Source organism: Tyto alba, unplaced genomic scaffold (assembly GCF_018691265.1).
Source record: "Tyto alba isolate M040663 unplaced genomic scaffold, T.alba_DEE_v4.0 Super-Scaffold_41, whole genome shotgun sequence".
Taxonomy (NCBI): Eukaryota; Metazoa; Chordata; class Aves; order Strigiformes; family Tytonidae; genus Tyto; species Tyto alba.
The window spans coordinates 14,599,389-14,618,845 of NW_024881317.1; the positions used below are offsets into that span (position 1 = coordinate 14,599,389).

General features: G+C 35.7%; 1 protein-coding gene across 1 annotated transcript in view; it reads left to right on the top strand.

The window, feature by feature from the left end:
* The first annotated feature begins 7,174 nt into the window (after positions 1 to 7,174).
* Positions 7,175 to 19,457, top strand: part of UNC13C (unc-13 homolog C) — a 212,384-nt gene continuing 200,101 nt past the window's right edge. The window contains exon 1 of the mRNA XM_042804059.1: positions 7,175 to 7,209. The gene's annotated coding sequence lies outside the window, so the exon portion shown is untranslated. The remainder of the gene's footprint in view (positions 7,210 to 19,457) is intronic.

Genomic DNA, 19,457 nt, shown 5'->3' on the forward strand with positions numbered 1-19,457 from the left:
TGATAGCACACTGATGTTTTCAGCTGCTACTGAGACTTCAAGGACTCTCCCACTACTCATGTTCTGCCCGTGCGCAAGGGCACAGGGAGGGAGCACGGACAGAGCACCAGACCCTAATTGGCCAGTGAAATAGTCCATATCATGGAACGTCATGCTCACTGTATAGAGGAGGGGTGGTTGGGAAGGGGCTCTCTCTCTCTCTCTCTCTCTCGCTTCCGGGATTGCGACTGCGGGATCTTGGTATCTAGGGGTCGCTGGCCGGGAACGGGCTGGGTATTGGTTAGCGGGTGGTGAGCAATTACGTTGTGCATTGCCTGTTTATATATTTCCTTTTTTTCCTATTATCATCATTGTTCTCGTTTTATTGCCATTATTAAACTGTTCCTATCTCAGTCTGCGAGTCTCCCTTCACCCCTCTAGTTCCCTCCCCCATTCCCAGGCGGGGAGGGGAAAGGGAGGGTGACCAGCTGTGGTGGTTGGTTGCTGACCAGGCTCAAACCACGACACCAACTCTCACTGTTTCATCGAAAATATTCCTCTGAGTTTTATGTTCAAAAGACTGATAATTTCTGTGGATCATAGTTTTACCTAAAAACTCACCTGACAAAAGTCTAGCTATATTATACAACTCCTGTACCTAACAAGCTAGCTACAGTGGAACCTGAGAATGCAGGTTCTTCAGGGCTGTCATGAGGAGACCAGTGTCCTGCTGAGGCAACTGAGGGATTCCATATGCAGAAACTACACAGAAGAAGCTAAAGCTGAACTAAAGGCATTTCCTGGTCCTGGTTTCTTCTTGGGTTATATCCAAAAGGGCCAAGTCTTGTAGCAAAATAAAGCTACTGACAACTGGGTCTTCTGTGTTACATTTTCAGCAGAATTGTCCTCATCAGTTTGTAAGACTAACCCTGAACAATAAGACTTGAGACTTGGCTTGTTCAGTCTAACCTTTGCATCATGCCTGCTATCTTGCATTTTATGAGTGTACTGAAAATAAAACAGCTCTGCATCTGATGTAAATCACTAACTCAAGTTGTTATGATAGATTACTGAGCAGTTGAGACTGTTTACAGTTTAATGGTTTGTGTATTCATTGTTTTTAGTGAAATCTGTGCTGATGGGAAGGGCTTCATTATAGAGCTGTGGAAGAAAGGCTTGCTCTGGGATAGCATTTTAGGAGTTTTATGGATTCCCCTTGCAACTGTGGAACATGCAACAGATGTAAGTTGACTTTCTGTGGAAATGTAAGATACTGAGTAAAATCCCTTTAATTTCTCATTCTTAGCCTTTCCAAATACTGTAAGGACACTTATGATTGATGTATATTTCTTTCTCATTTGTTTCAGTCTGTAATATTGAGGTATAATGCACATGTGACTCTCAAAGTGACAGCTTGTATGCGTTAGCCATATATCCTGGAGAAATGGCTCACATATTGAGTCAAGTATAATTCAGTAAGTGGTTTAGAGTTCATCTGCACTCACAGATTGTTAGGGAGGCAGGGACAGGTTGGTTTATGTGATTAGAGTGAGGGAATTTCAAATTGAGGTTCCTGGCCTGGCCATTCTTGTGACCTTGGGTGAATCTATTAAAATGGGCAAAATACTATTTTTTCTGTCTCTCAAGGGAATTGGCCATTGTCTCAAAGATGAAAACAGAAATTTGCCCTGTGGTACAATGGAAGAAATTAATAGTACAATGAGTGCATAGAGAAGGATGAGTGGAAAAAATGAGTCAATTGCAAGAGTTATGTATCCAGCATAGTCATACTTAGCCCCCAGAATGAGCATGCTTGCTCTCAGTAGGCTTGAAAATAAAGAAAAAAGGGTTCTGGGAATGTGGAAATACTGAAGCAATTTGCAAGTGCTGCAAAATTGTCTGAAATTGGAAAAAGTTAGAGGTGTTTTATTCTACTACTCCACAATTCTACCATTCATAAATATGCTTCCTTCACATAGTCCATGGAGTCTATTTTTAAAAAAGTAACTCTGAATTAGCGATTAAATTAATCTTTGCAAATAAAATTGTTTGCCTTCTTTAAATTTTCTAAAAAAATAAAAAAAGATAATTGATGATGAGGTAAAGGAGAGAGAATCAGAAAACTTCTTTCTACAGCATCTTCCATCAGTCTCTATGATTATTTCTTTATAGGAACTAATAAATATTCATATATAAACTGAACTGACATTTTAATGATTCTACTCAGAGAATGGAAGCAGGGGAGAAGAAAGTAAATCCTGCTTACATTAGAAATTTCTCTGTATCACAGGTGCCAAGTCTCGTTTCAGGCCCAAAGGCAACTGGATTTGCTCTGCTACCCTAGCTGTTGTTGAGTTACAACTTGCTGACACAGCAGTTGTGGCTTAAGAGTAAATACTAAATTTTAATCAAACAGAGATGCAAAAGTAGAGATTGTTTCTTAATTTCTTCAGACCCTCTAAGACTTAATTTATAATTAGGCCACTGTGGAGCCTTCCTAGTTATTTATCCTGCTCATCTTAACCCTGCAGCTTTGCTCTAGGCTATATAGCTCAGAAAAAACCTATAAGAGAGTGTTATTTCAGAAGCTATTTTTTGGTCTTGGTTATTAGCATACATTGATTGCTTCAGTCTTGCTAGAATATACTTGTTTGGTACCAGTTCAAAGGCAAACTGAAAAATCTCAGTTCATAAGAGTAATTTTCAATATTTGTATTTCTTGCTTCTTAATCATCTGACCACCTTAATGTACATTTGTCTATATTGTAGAGAAAATATTCTTTTGAATTTTATGTCGGTGAGTAAACTGGATGAAGTCCTAACTGATACTTACATACACAAATGTTGGAAGTGTCTAGAATGGATCCTAAGCCTATTGGTGTCATAAAAAACTCCTATTGACTTAGGGGAACCTCTTCATTCAGGAATAAAGTGGATAAGTGCTTTAAATCCTACCCAGGTAACTTTCAAATGTTTTTTCCTAGGAAGGTCCAGGTTCCTGGTGGACATTGCATTCTGAAGTAATAAAAAATGGGAGTGAGATTGAAGGTACAAAAACACCAACTTCACATGAGATCTTACTGGATGTCTACTTTGCATTACCATTTGGTGAGTTACAGGTTGAGATCTTGCTCCAGCTTTCCAACCATTCTACTCTACTTTAAGTTCCGGAAATACAGAGGCAAATAGTCATATTCCTATAGAATCTTAAATGCTTATTCATTACTGGAGCATTTATATAATGGATACTGGTAAATAATAGAATCACTGAGAACCAATTCCTGTGAGGAGGTGGATGAACCATTTCACTGGTTAATGTTCACCCACACATGGATTGTAGAGCTGAAGAAAGTGCTTTCTTAAGGATCAATCTACTAGAGCCTGTGTGTTTTAACTGTATCATGCCAGCTTTGACTAGCTGTTTGCACAATGTGTTAGTAAAATCTAGACCTTCAACAGCATTTTTTATCTTATTAGAAAATGTTGTCTGCCTTTATGAATAGTGCATATGAAGATGAAAACTGCATATATGTGTATGAAAATAATTCATATGAAGGTAGAAATGGAAACCGAGCATCAAATGATGCATCACCTCACATTATTTCTAGATATAATACAATAAGATTGACTTTATCGAGATTATAAGTCCCTCTACATGACATGGTCTAATATGCCAAATAAATTCACAAAGAAAAAAAAAGTTTATATTTTAGTCTTTAGACAGTCTAATGAGCTATGACTAAAAAACCTAATCTGAAAATTTAGACAAGGATAAAATTTAAAAACTTGAAGAAATGTGAATGAGAAACATTAATCTTTTGAAAGGGAAGAATAGAAGTCATACCAAAAATACGCTCTTCAGCCATTTAATGTTCGTTTTGAAATGCATTGTCTGAAAGTGAACTTGGCAATACAGCTAATGGTGATTATTACAGCAGACTAGTTATTTCTGATGCTTGAGTGCAGTCTCCATGACTACACTCCTGTTAATACATGTGGTAGAACGTATACCTTTTCACAGAGTAACTGTGGACTGTTGTGGATTCTTATCAGTCACAACAGGGCCTACATGCTTTTTTTGTTTGTTGGTTTGTTTGTTTGGTTGTTGTTGTTGTTGTTTGTTTTTTTTTTTTTTTAATAAAAATTACTCCTTATTTAGTAATTTTTAGCTAATAAAACATTTTAAAAGATAACCTAAGACCTAGTCACTTTCTGGTTTTTGTTTGGTATATTTTCTCCAGCAGTCACAAATACTTTTCAGTTGTCTGAGTAAAAATTCATACTTTCTTGCTATTCACATGTATCTCCATCTAGATTATTCTCACTTATGAGATAAATCTATTTCCTTGAAGTATGGTGGAAAGTGTCCATATGTCAAAGAGACTGAATCCTTAAGTATGATAAGAGCATAGTAGTACAAAGAAGGAGGCTTATAGAGAAGATGACAGAAAAAGACAACAGTTTGTGCAGTAAAAGTGGAATACCCATTATAAAGGGAGAAAAGCTGGTACAAATTGTATTTAATCTTTATGTGCCATAAATTCTTCTTGAACCCCCTTTGAATCAGCAGAATGTTTTAAGTGTGTCCTTACTTGGTTTTCACATCTAGAAACCTGGTGCAAGTCTGTTATAGAAACTCTAATTGTGTGTTTACAAGCTGTAAATTCAGGTTATTAATGATTTCAGGCTGCTACTTAGAGGGCGTGTCGGTTTGTAGGTTGATGCCTGTAATCTGTTTCCAAGTAAAGATATTTGAAATGGTGTTTTCAAGGCAGTCCCCGGGGCTGCAGTCGTGGAACACTGTGGACATCCCATAGAGGTCACTCTTACACTATGATTTTCTGTACAGAGGGAAGAATTCAAAAGCATTATGTGTGCAGTACTGAGAAAGCCACATGTTTATCTTTACTCTCTACCTGGAGTTTGATTAAGACATTATATTTTGATTGCTTATGCTGTTGAAAGATTCTCAGCTCAGCTGTAACCAGATTAGAATCTGTCTTTGACTAGTGGAATTGGTACAGCCACTTTGTTATGATAAATCACATTGGAAAGGTAGAAGACTGCAGTTATTTTGCACATTTCCTGAAAGATGTCCATTTGAGAATGCCAGATACTTGGTGGAAATATAAGAGCCTGCCATGCTGCTTTAACATTAATGGCTCCATTTGGACTTGAAGCACTGAATGTAGTGACAGGGAAGTGTTGTAACAGCATTAGCTCATTCATGAGTGTTTTTTTTCTAAAAGATGCATCTAATGTTAGTTGTGGTAGCAACGAAGTTGTCATTTCACCATTGCCATCTAGACCGAGCTCCATTAAAAGGCTGCTAAGTAAAATGAGGATCTCGTATATCTAAAATTCTGTAAGCAAATTCACAGTAATAAAATACAGACTCTAGATAAATTCACAGTAATAAAATACAGACTACAGCTGAATTGCAAATATTTTTAAAGTTTCTAAAAGCCAAGTTTGTAAAAAAATAAACAGGTTTTGTTATGAAATACCGTAACTGTGCCTCCAAATTGTTAGGTCATTCTTGTAAGAGATGACAGAAAAAAAATTAAAGGACAACACTTATTTTTTCTTCAGCATTAGATAGATATATCATACTCCTTAACATACAGTAATACCTTAGATAGTATAATCTAAAGAAATTGAAGATAATTTTACTTAAGTGGAATGTATTTGGTAAGTGAAAGTCATTAGTGTGACTTGGGAACTAAGATCTCATTTTGCAAAGTAGCCAACTGAAAGTCAACAGGATGTTAACCTCATGAGCAATTTTGGAAAATGCTATGCAGGTATTCACCTCGTAGGCTTGATTGAAATTTAACTCTATCACTTTCTGCCATATACTTTAGTTATCAAATGGGGATATGAGGTAACAAGAGCAAAGTAGCAATAATGAGATTGATCCCTGTTTCTGCATTAGACACTATACTAATTCACTGATACACCAAGTGATTAGAAAATGAGAAAGCGAATCAGTCTGATACAGTTTTGATCAGCCTAAAACAAGGTCCTGAAAAATCATAGCGGAGTGACTGGGAAAAATCATTCATCAAAGTATAAAATTCGAAGTGTGGAACACCTTAGTGTAATACTTCACGTACACTTGCAACCTAAAATTTGACATTAACTTATGCAATAAGAAAAAAACAAGATCCCGTTGTTTTCTAAAACATTATCTTTATCTTCTCTTTGTTTCTTATCTTCTTTGTTTCACAACAGTATTGCTTTTGTTTTGAGCGAAAGATATGACATAAATTTTACCTTTTTTGGCAGCTAACCAGGTGTGAGTAAACAGTGTAAGAAGAAATAAATCAAAACATATGCCTAATATGTAACTAAAACATCAAAAATGGAAGAAATGAGATGGGTACACAGATTTCCTTAATCACTATGGAAGAAAATTTCCTCACACTCAGGGCCAAATCATGAAACATTTCCTCTCACTGAAGCTAGTAGGATGATTTGCAGAATAAAATGTTCTGCAGGAAATTGGTTGGTACCTCCAATTACAGATGAGACTTGCCAGGTTTCTGCAAATAGATGAGAATTTGAAAAAAAGTCTGTTCTGGGCCAATAGCACATGAAATTAAAGTAAAACCTGATTCCTTACTTAAAATACAAAAACATCCCCCCAAACAAACAAATGAAAAACCTCAAAGAGAACAAAACCCCTCCTCACATCTTGGAATACTGTGCATGGACACATAAGAAATACATAGCCAATTAAGAACTGAAGTTGGACTAAAAAATTAAGAGAACTATTTTTTTCCCAATCCAGCAATAGCTCATTTTCAGTTGTAAAATGAACTGCTTCCAAGTTTGTGTAACAAAAAAGTAACTGGTTTAGGCCTCTTAAAGTTTTCAGAGCAACAGTTAGAAAGTGATCTTGGAACTCTGTTTCTGCTGTTCTTGTAAAAAGTGATTTAATCATAATAATGTTTTGTAATTGACTTGATTAATTGCCTATTACTATGAATTTAATGAATTAATTTCATTAGTTTAATGTGTACTTCTTCCTTTAGTAGTTCATTCTGTAGAATCAACTGAAAGATTTCTAGCAGCTTTTTGTTTCTCTACAGATAGCCACAAAGATGTAGATTGCGGAGGCTGGCAGAGAGGGACACCCCTCCAAGGTACAAGGCAATCACATCAAGATAGATGTGATAATCTGTCATCAACGGAAAGTGGTCTCAACATACAAGAAAGCAAACAAAGGTATTTTAATTTGTTATAATGGGCGTATATCATACCAGTTATTGATTTTTATATATTTTTTTTTAATTTCTGAAAGGAATTGTGATACAAATAGAATTATTTTAAGCAAGAGTGTGAGTGGAAGTTTTATAAACCTAAAAAGCCATAAGGCATATATTTCCATTATTATGGTAGAACAGAGCACAAATATTCATATTTTACTGAAAGAAAAAACATGAGGAATACTGTATCCTGCCAAGCCAGTTTGCAAATATGTGTGCCTTCTCAGTGAATCATTGATGGTCAGAAAAGAGGATTTTAGCCTACAAAAAATGTAGATATTAAAGGCAATCAGAAATACCCTTGGCAAATTTCTACAAAACAATAATATAATCTATTAATGATGCAAAAGGGGTAAATAACATTCTAGAATATTTTGCAGCAGATAGTTATGTATATACAGATGGCTTCAGAAGTGCAAACACGTTGATTGATTGGTCTTTATTTAAGGTGATTTTTTAAAAGAATATTTTAAAGACAATGCGGGTATTTATTAGCTTTCCTGTGTTCTTTAATGACAGAGACCTGGTATAGCAAGTTTCTTTCAAATAAAAAGAATATCTTACCGGAACTGAAAGTCACTCTTTCCATCCATCCTTGTCTCTAACCCTTCCTACTCCTTCATCTCCAGCCCCCTCTTGTAACCATGGGACTGCTCTCATCTCCTCTTTTCCATCTCTCCTGGAACTGTACTTTGTTGCAACAGGCTGTCTTGAACCCCGTGTTGAATTGAGAAACATGACGCCCCTCTCTTTGGCTTGATTTGGTATCCGTGTGTTTGGTTAATTGAATAGGTTCAAGGATGGATGGAGGACACTGAAAGAAGCAGTGCTTCTGCCACTGTCAGCTGATCACCGATTTCCCTGTGTTGTTTGCCTCCCTGGGTCATCATAAGAGTTTTTCTTGCCATTCAGTGAACCAGACTGGGAACTGATCTGGATTAAAAACTGAAACATTTTGCCAGATTAGCTCAGCCTTGTGGTCCATTTAATTTAGCAGCTGCTCAAATATTTTGTGTCAGCATAAAGGAAGAACAGAAAAGAGCAGGGGCAGTTGTAGCTTTTTCCAATTAAGTGTTAGTGGATCAACAGTCTAAATAATGAGACGTGCTGAAACATAGAGCAGGTAAAGTTTTTGACAGAGCTTCAAACAGAACTCCATCTTGCAACAGGAGGCAATAGAAAGTCTGATGCTACTGCTATTTACATTAGCATTAACAATGACTTCCCAGGTTGTGGTTTACAAGCAGTGCGCTGCCTGCATGATACTTTAAAATTAAAGTTCACAAGACATTAAAGAAATTAGAACTGAGACTGATAGGAAGAACAAATAACATTTCTTAGACTCCTCAGTGGGTCAGCAAAATTGACAGACAAGTGGTTGTAAGGTTCCTCATTACTGTCTTCCTGAAAATACACTAAGTTCTATGTGGCTAAGCATTGAGAACACTTCAGTGGTATTAAAACTGCAATGAACTGCAGTATTCACTATCTGCAACTGTGACTATGGGGGTCTAGATTGTTTTACTCTTTAAATAATCATCTCTGGAAACTCTGCACAGCTGAGACACATAAGAGAGTCACCTCAGTAGCTACCTTTCCCTAATAGTCAGCCTTCAAGCATATTTCATGAGATGGAGCAGGGAGGCTTCTCATTCCCTGCCTATGTAATGTACCATGGATGCAACAAAACCCAGTTCACCCATAGTTAGAATAAAAGCTATACAAAATGTGAAGAACTGCTTAGAAACAAAAATAAGGTAAAGAATTCAAGGATCCTGCCATAAACTGAAAACTGTATGGCAGCCCATCAAAGAAAAATTCTTGATAGGGGCAGTGAGGTATGAAAATGTTTGTTGCATAGCTATATGTTCTGTAAACACAGTACTGTATGTGACAGCAGCTTATATTTGGTGTACTATTGACACTGAATTATAATACCCAGAGCAGCATAAAATTGAAAAGCACAAATGGAACAGTGATGGATTTATATTCCTACATATTTTCAGAAAGGAAGAACCCTGCTTGATTTAAAAGTAGCAAAAAACAACAGAAGCACACAAATCTGTTCTAACCTGTTTCTTTGGCTGACAATTGATCTTGGGGATTTGCATAATGAAATTATGCTTGATGCAGACTTGTAGTTTAATTATGTTACTGTTTAGATAATATCTATTAATTTCCAGCTACTTTTTACACATCCCAAAGTATTAGATGCCTTTGCAGTATGTATTGCTGTTTAAGTATCACAAAGATTTTCTGTGTGCCTCGATTGTGTTAAAACACTAAAATGCTTTTCTGGTTCAGATATGTGGATGGGCATATGAGGAAGCAAGTGATGGGATACTGGAATTTGACTGTTAAATTCAGTTCCCTGGACTCCTTGGTATGCAGCAAGTTCCATAAGTGGTTTTGGTTTCTTAATGAACCCTACACCAGTGGATAGTTGCTTCTGTGGAGACAGGTTTCGCTTCATCTCTTTTTGCTGTATGTTGTTAGGCCATGATTTTACAATGCAATGTATTCAAAAGCAGAATTGGCTTAATTTCTGTTGCTTGACCCTGGTCTTGGCTCACTGTCCCCTTGAGTACGGTGGCACAAAACTTTGTCCAGTTTGTATTTTAAAAAAAAAGAAAAATTTTGTAATGTAGGTTATTTTAAATACAAATCTTTTACATTAATCTTTTTACAGATTTGGAAGTGGCTAGTGCAAATAGTTGTTCTAGTATGCCCTTGAACAGGTACAGATACAAGGGGTAGGTGATGGAAAGGAAAGGTTAGAACTGTTGCTAATGTCTTTGTATTGTGGAACTGCAGATTTAGAAGAGACAGAAGAGTGCTTGTAAGGGGAGTGCTTCCCTCTCATCTAAGTGGAATAACTGAGCTATCACCCATATTTAGAAACTAACCACATAAATTGTGTGTCACTTTTCTAAAACACTGGAGCAATGAAATGCTTAGCTATTGCTTTTTTGAGGTAGAGGATAAACAGTGTGGAACTAGAGATACTGGTGAGTGAAAAATGATAGCCAGCAATCATCTTCAATTAGAGTACACGTATTTTTCAACAGAGATCTGAACCTCTGAGTAAGTTAAGCTAAACCAAAAGAAATTACCTAACCTGACTACGGAATTCAGTGTAGCTTCTGCCCTTCATCAACAGTCTTGATACCCAAACCTAAGACTTTGATGAGAAGAATAGCTTAATCTGGTCCAAGACTGTGCCAAGAAAGCTGGACTGAAGGAACATCAGGTATTGGTTAGAGTAAGAAGATCAAAAGATAATGTATAATGAAATAAATATCCCCTTTTGGGGAAGAAAAATAGAAAGCCTAAAAGCATCTATCCAACAGGCCTTGGGTGATATGGGGTTTTGTGACTAACTATAACAATAGCTGGTTAAAGGGTAGTGTGTTTCACAATTCATTATATACTTCTTTAAAATTAAATTGGACATACTGATGGTGTTGACCTGTAGGGCTTTGTGTGTGTTCTGTTCTCACTCTTAGGCATGTGTCTACAGAGGGTTCAGCTATTGGATAGTGACTTTCTGAAAGCTTAAGAAAGGAAGGAAAGCAAGTCCTGACATGATTTTGGTGTTGTAACTGATCGATTGCATCTGGAGATCAGGAAAGGCATTTGATTCCATTTTTGAAACTAATGTCTTTACCGAGGAAGGCTATCACAATTCCTGGAAGTTTTCCAGAAGGGAATTAATTTTTTAATCTGTTTTCTTTGAACAAGCAACAATGCTGTGGAAAAAAAGATAAGGGAAAATAATTGCTGTCTTTCTGCTTCCCTGAGTGTGGGTGATGATGCATAATGTGTGGAAGGGGCAAGGAATGAAGTGGCAACAATTGTGTTACTTCCCTGCCGTCACCTTCTGTCAAGTGGAGTTGAATCCTCAGGAGGGAGTCCAGTCAGCCTCTAAGAACATCACTCAGCAGTGGTCTCTGAACAGAGCACGCTTTCTATGTGGTGGTATAATCACTTCTCTTTTGCTTGTGAAGTCAAATTGAGGGAGGGGAGAAAAAAAGCTGTCTCTCTTTACTGTTAATTTTGGTTTTCTTATCAGCTGTTGCAGGCTGTACTACTTCTCATGGTGTTCTCTATCTATAATAACTCAGGAAAGACACAGTCTGAACAGCTTATGCTCAAAAAGGTGTGTTGTCCTGATGAGGGATGGAACAGGCTCTTGAGAAATGCAGCAGAAATATATGGAGTGTCAGGCATTTGGCTCATGTTTAAGCCATGTCTAACAGCAGTGGCACCATGAAAATAGCCCAAATACAAGAGAAAAGATGATAAAAGCTATTACATTAAGTTATATATTCACTGAGGGTATAACGTTGTGTATGCACTTAAATGACCTTTACATGTGCAGTAAAGAAGCAGAGTCCTAGTGCATGTAGCTTCAACACAAAATTACAAGGAAATAAATGAGTCTGAAAAAAAGATCATCAAGCTCATGAATGCAGTTAGCCAGTACACTATATACACGAAGAGCTACAGCATCTTTTTGGCTGTTGTGATGCTTTGCCTGCTTACATTTGCTAGCAAGTTCTTGCAGCATATTTACAGAGAAGTACAAGTGCTTCCTTAGGGTGAGAGCTGTCAGTAATGACAGTATTCCAAGAGCTATTTCTCTATATTTTCCTAAGCACATGTCCAGTCATTAGCATATCATCTGGGCTGACATGTCTTTTTCAACAGAGATCTGAGCCTCTGAGCAGGTTAAGCTGAACCAAAAGTAATTAACCTAACCTGACTATGGAATTTTCCTTTGCCTCGGATAATTTTATTGAATTTAAAGGAACTTTTTTATTACTAAATTGAGGGTCACCAGTGAATTAGAAGTTAATATTTTCAAATTGAAAGCTTTTTCATCTAGTAATAGGTATTTTCAAAAACTATGACCAGAAAGATGATGATCATTTTAAAGCTTAGAGATGTGTATTTGTTCAAAATAACTGCATTTGTATACTATAAAAATACCTAAGACAAATCTGAGAAGTTAGGGAAGTAGATTAGACTGTTTGTTTTGAATGTCTGTATTAAACATCAAATTTAACTATCATGTATTAATGTGTACAAAATTTCTTCCTTAATCTATTCTTTACATTGATATTTATTTGCGAGTTCTTTGGTTATATAAATGGTGTTTAAGGCAATTGACTCTAAATGTAGACTGATATCTAATTAAGTGTAACTAATTAACTATTTTCCATAAATCATAAATTAACTAAATCAGAATTTGAAGGATGTAGTAAATGATTAAGTGACTTCTTATTTGAGCAATATATTTTCTCCCAGTCTTTAAAAAAAAAAAAAAAAAAAGAGAGAGAGAAAGAGAAGGGGAAAATTTTATTTAAAAAAAATTATCTGAGTTTTGCTCCAGTGAATGTAATTAATGAATGAATGACTGTAATTTTTTAAAAAATCAGCAGTCAAGTATTTTAGTATATACTTCATTCAGCTGTGTACAGTACAGCTGTGTACAGTAACCATGTGATAAATCAATTGGTTCACTCTGTATGCATTATTAGTATCCAGTGCTGAGTGCTACTACTTGCAAGAAATAGGATTCCATCATTAATCTCTTTGGTACCGTTCAGGTACAGATATGTTCCTATATATCCAAACCAGCCAGAAATTTATAGATTTTACACCAGAATGACTTATATAAACATATCTTATAATTTAAAAATATGTAAATGATGGAGAAAGACACCATGAATGAGTACTTCATATAATTATATGCTGCTTCTTCAGGAAAAATGTGCATATAAGTACTAAATCATAATTTTCATGTGTGCTTCTTGTGTGTCATCATACTCAGGAAGTAACATATACACTTATTGTATTAGCAGTATGATATGACATAATTGCCTTTACCTGCAATAATTTGAATTAGAACTGCAGACAAGTGAATAAAATACACCCAATATTACATGAAATGTTAAAGTTAATAAATAGCTTTAAATGAAAACTATGTTCTATTTAGTCAAGCTACATTAGCATAAAAATTAATTTATCTATCCAGTTTATATACTTGCAACTTGAAACACGTGACTAGTAAAATAGTACAATCAATGTTTGTATTCCCTATCAGTTTACAGTGTTTCTTCTGGAGACATTTCACTTAACTGGAAAATTAAAATAGAAAATACTCTTCACAATTGAAACCAATCTGTTAATCTAGAACTCAGAATAACCAGAATTTAAAAAGAGTGTTTTGTAAAATTACTGTTTTGAACAACTGCTGTTAGAAACAAAAGAAGGATTAGGCTGAAAAAGTACACTAGAGAAAAACATTAGTATCAAAAAGTAAGCTCTAATGTTCCATTTTCAAAGGAACTTAGTTACTTAGCTTTTGAAAATGTTACCCTCAAAATCCTGTATTAAAAATGTTTGCTGTATTTTAAAACCAGCAATCAAATACATTGACAATATTAATGACAAAAAATAGAAAATATTAATGTTGTGGTCCACAGTTAATCACCTAAACTACAAAAGCACTATGCAAAGGCCTGTCAATCAGAAACTAAACTGAATAGCATAAAACTGATTATGGGCATATCTAGAACAAGCAAAATTAAAGAAAAGATATCTTGTAAAAAACAACCAACCAGCCCCCCCTCCCCTCCAACCCAAGGGAGTACAGGAACACAGATAAGGATCTTTCTATTAAAAATAATATTGATATGTCCTGTGATACTTGTCTTCTCTGCAGAGCTATAAATCATTCACTGGACAAGGAGAAAAAAAGACTTGATTACATAAAAAAAAAAAATCTATTCTTGAGTTTTATTTATTTCTACTTCCATAGACCATATGAGTAGATGTCATCATACATCCTTACATTCACACAGGAAATGGAGAAGGGATATGCTGTCTACAAAACCATGCTAGACCTAAATAAATTTTATGGACAAAGTTGGTTTGGAGTATTTGGTTCTAAAGCTTTTGGCTTTGACAGTGTTTTCTCCAACCTAATGTTTTGGGTGATGGTAACTGCTCTGTGTTAAAAGGAGATATATTACTAAAATTGAACATCATCTGCAACCACTAGCAATGTTGATTCTAATGTAATAGGCATTAAACCAATATTAATTGAAGTAAATGAATGTGGTATGACAGCAACATACAGATTTTTTTCAAAGAGCTGAAAACTGAAAAGAAAGCTTGAAAGTGATAGTTTTAGAAGTTTCTTAATGCTTGAAACATCATGAGATTTAAATGGCCTCTTAAAAATGTAATTAATCTTCCCTGTTTTTAAATACAGAGAAGCAAACATTTTCTAAGGTCTAAATTCAATTGAAGTGATAAATTTACAGTCATTTGTCCAGTAATCTGTTTAATTATTCATGTCCAGATAGCAGAAAAATTGATAGGAAGGCATAAAATTATTTCTAAACCATGAAAATTTCTACCTCCACCTCTTCCTTACAGATCAGGAACTCCTGAAAGTAAAACTGTAAAACCAGCCATAGCTGTTCCAGCAATAATGTCTGTCCATGTATGTTTTCTGTTGTGATCATCCAATGACAGATTGTTCCTTGAAGTTATATTACAGAGTATCTAAGCGTAACTGATCTTCCATGATGTGTTATTGTTTCCTTTAATGTTTAGTGCCAAAAAGAAGTAAGGTCCAAAAGAAAGGAAAGGAGAAGGCAGACTGACAAAAAACATAGGTCACACGTAAGCCTTTGGCTATGACAGTCAACTGGTTCCCAGACTTTCAGAACCAGCATATTGCTTTTAAAATATAAAAAGCATTTGACATTGTAACTAGTGGGTTTTTTCAATTTAATTATTATTCTGAGGCTGTTCTCTAAAATGAAGCCATGTTACATGATTGCAGTCCATGTGCCATTGTTTTAGGGAGCTCTAGTTATATCACTGTGCTTTACTTTCTCCGAACTGATATTGTGCTTTTCCCCATATTTGAAGAAGGGAACTACTGCTTCCCAGGACAGCAGCTTCATTTGTTCTAAGTATTTGAGCTGCTCCAGCCAACACAGTACTGCACTTTCAGACATATTGTTCTTACTGGGTTCTGTGGTGGTTTTTTTTTTTGTGTTTCATGGCATAGGTTTTTTGGGGGGGATGGAGGAGGGGGAGGGGGATGCAAGGAGGGGTTGGGTACCTCCAAGGAATACTTTTCAAGCAGGGACATGGGTAGAATTCAGTTTGGCAAAACATAGGTGTACAATGTCATTTGAAATTTCCCTGCATTTCCTTCAGGATAGCACTACCAGATGCAAAAAAAATATTAAATACTTAGTCTCTTCTTCCTCCTCAAAACCTTTATTGATGAGGAAATGTAGTCTAGATAAAACAATTATAACTGAGTGATGTCAAATCTATTTTCAAGATAATGGATAAGCCTGGATGCATAAATTGTAGCTGATATATGTGAAGCTTCACAGTATATAGAAAGAGAAAATTAGTTTCTCATGATATCTTCTAGTTTACATAAATAACACAATATATGGGTCTTTAAGATGGAAACCAACAGTATTTTCTCATTTCTATAGCATCTAGTATGATCGAATCTCTATCTGGGATCTGTGTGCTGCTTGAGTAATTTTTTTACGATATGTGGTTATTTCCTACAGCACAAATTACTGGTTTCTAGTCTTTGTTTTAAATGCTCATAAAAAATATCGAGTAAACATTATTTATTTAATTATTTATTTATTTTAATGGTAAGGTAGGTAAAGCAACCTGACTTTTCCTTAGCTATAGAAAAAGTATATAAAGGACAGTTAGCAGAATTTTTTAATTAAATGGCCATATTAAGACCTAATATTGGCAAAAGCTGTTGTACATCTCAGTTGAAAGGCATCTACTTTAAGCTTGCATTCTTTCCCTAAGCCAGCATTGTAGTATTAGACATCCGTTGGTGCGTTTTCTGAAAGCACCATTTATGTGAAAGTACCCTCAGAGTAGAAAAACATAAGAAGAAACCTCTGATGTCCAGAACAGTTCAAAAGAAGAGTGAATCTAGTGAATCTTGATAAGTGGCTGCTGCAACTATTTGTTCTTTGATTTGCTGTTCTGAAAGAGCTGTTTTATTTTTTCTCTAGATAACAGTTTAACTCATGTAATACTTCTGTGTTCCAAAGGCAAGGTAAAATGGCTGTTTACATCAAACACCCACTGAGTGATTTCCCTGAACATGAGCTATTTTCATTTATTAAAGAGCATACCTCTAACCTCTTTGGCTGCTTGGGCAGCTGTTTGCTACTCGATTTACAGAAAGCAGTGTGGGTAGGAAGGTATTCTGCCTTAGGTGATATTTGGTTTAGGTTTTTAGATCAGTCATTTAAAACTGCAAATAAATGTTGTTATTAATTTATTTTATTACAGTGAGGCACATCTTCTCAGTAAGAGAAAAATGTTGTAATAGTGGCTTACAGTCTTCTGTACAATTAAGCCAAATGTAGTGCTGAGAGTTCACTCCATTGTTCCCCAGGCTTAATTCTCATCTGTCACTCAAGCTAATATGCTCATTGATGATCCTTCCTGCTCTGCTGTCCTTTCCAAGTTCAGTTCCACCCTCTTGTTTTGCTCAAATGTGCTTTTCCTTTGGATCTTCTATGGCCTAGAACTATTGCTCTTGATTGGAATAAAAGGAGTATTTTTAAAATCTACTTACAAAAAAAAAAAAAAATGCTCCTGAAGAATTTTAAAGAGTGCTTCAGTAGCTTTCCACATCATGGAAAGTATAGACAAAATTTACAAGTAGAGCTGGATAATGCTAAGTCTCATAAATATAGTGAATTTGAATTTTAAGGGATTTTTATAGGTTTTGTTATATGCCTCTCTGTATATAACTATTGTTACCGTTACAACTGTTACCAGTTTTATTCTTACATTAAAAAATATTGAGTGAAAAACATGGAAGAGAAGATAAATTAAGTTATCCATATGTAGAGAAAACATTGTACTTGAAAGAGATTGAGAAAAAGGACACAGAGAACTGAGAAAATGAACATACAGGAAATTGACAATTCTGTCAGAAAAAAACCCAATCAATTGTGTATAAAACTGTTAAGAGTAGTAGGCAACAAAACAGCTTTACTTTGGGCAAGGCAAGCTGCAGTTTAGAACAAATGATGGTGAGCTGATATGACATGTTGATACAAATTTTCTTTCCTAGAATTATCCCAACTAGATTTTGGTAGTTATTTTTGTTTGCTTGTTTTTCAAGTTAAATGCTTTAATTCACATCATTAAGTTCTCAGTAGCATCTATTTAAACATTTGCTGTAACGTTATGTAGTTCACAGCTATGAATCTGATCTTTGTGGCACTTCTGAAAGCAAAAATCTTCATACTCAGCTGAGTTTTTACAAATATGGAATGCAGAATTAAGGCCTTAGGTAACTGAACATGAGCCAGTGAGGCCAGCTGCTCCCCAAGGGATGGGCAGTCTGGCACGATAACACAGCAAGAAAGGGCAGGGGCCTCACCAGGCAGTGCCCCAACGCACTACCCCTAGGTAAGCCTGGGGGTAGCAGCAAGGGTCAAACAATAGTGCAGATGGCCAGGCAAGTTTGTGGTGATGAAATGGGTCCAAAAAAGGTCAACTTTTACAGGTCTGGATCAAGTCTAGTGGTGGCAACCAGGGTAAGACACAGCACAATGATCACAAGGCAGGTCCATAACAATGAATCAGGGTCAAGCTCAAGCTAGGAAATCAGTTCAAGGGTGAGGGTCTAGATCAGTGGGTACACAGGCAGAGCTGTACTTGAACTAGAGGCTGTCACTCTTGTAAAATAACCTCAGGCTGGGACTGGAGGCCCAGGGCTGAACTTAAATGGAACTGTGGGGCTCATAGATCCCCTGGGGACACCCTAGGTGAGGCTAGACTTATGAAGTCTATCGATGTACTCAGGGTCCTGACAGACACATACAAAATATTGATTAAAAAGGACTGCTGGAGATTTTTTTTTGTTATTGATGATAAATGGAATTGATGAATCTGAATTTTTATTTTAATAGTCTTGTCCAAATTATTTCTCATTAAAAAAAATATAGAGCTTTATATATCCATGTTATGTCTCTGTAAAGACAGGTGTTCTGTAGCAGAGTTAAAAGGAATTAACCTGATAAACTGTTCAGCAGCTCTGCTTGGAGTGCTCTGAATAACTTGTAGAAATTAGGTTTTGTGTTTTGGATAATTGGTTTAATACAGCACAATTTTTAAATAGACACATTTTTCAGGTCATTCCTTGTTTCTGAACATGACCTTGTATTCCAGTCTGGGAATGAGAGAATCTTGGAGAAGCTTCCAGTAGGAGAAGAGGTATAGTGTCTAATTCTGGCACAAAAGATACAGCTAAGCTTGATATCCTGCAGTATATATAAAATAACCTACAAAACCTAATTATAGAATAGGTTATGTATTAAAATAAATTGTAAATATCTTTGTCACATGGCAGATATTACTATTTGTTTCTTCCAATATCTATCCTTATCAGTCTATACTGTTTCACTCCTTCCAGTAATCAGATGTTATAACTTTATTTAAATCTTTTCACAAGTGTCTGTTTTGCTTGTGGTTATTGGAAGTGTGCTAGTTATTGGTTTGCATCCTATTATGACCTGATATTGAGCTTTAATTGACTTCATTATTAATATTCATGGGTTTGTATTGTCTGTCATGATGCCAACCTTTCATAATAAATGAGAAATCATTCTTACTTCCCCTGAGATTCTGTGTAATAACATTATTCATGATGAATTCTTTAGGTGTGAATAGAATAGGAAAGGCTTTTGGAATTTTTTTTTTTCCTAGTTTAATTAATGTCTGTACCTTCTTAGGTGTTTCTGTTCTCATGTGACTGTATTAACACTTTACTGTTATGCAGTTATTTCACCTTTCATTCCCAAAAGGTTTACATGTTGTAAAGGTTAACACGCTTTACTTAGACCTTACTTGCATAAGTAGTAATTTATTTAAGTAAGTAGCCTTGTTGGCTTCTGGGAACTAGTTTATCTAATTAGTACTTACAGCTGTGTGTAAAAGAAGTATATTCAATTTCTGTGCAAGTATTCCCTTGAAACTGCTAAAAAAGATGTAAATTTATACAAAAGCTAAAAGAGTCAAGTTGGGTATCAGTTCTTGTGCAGGGAAATTCCCTTTGTCTGTGTGACTTGATCTCAAAAAACTAAAACGCAGCTATTTCAGGTAGAGGCA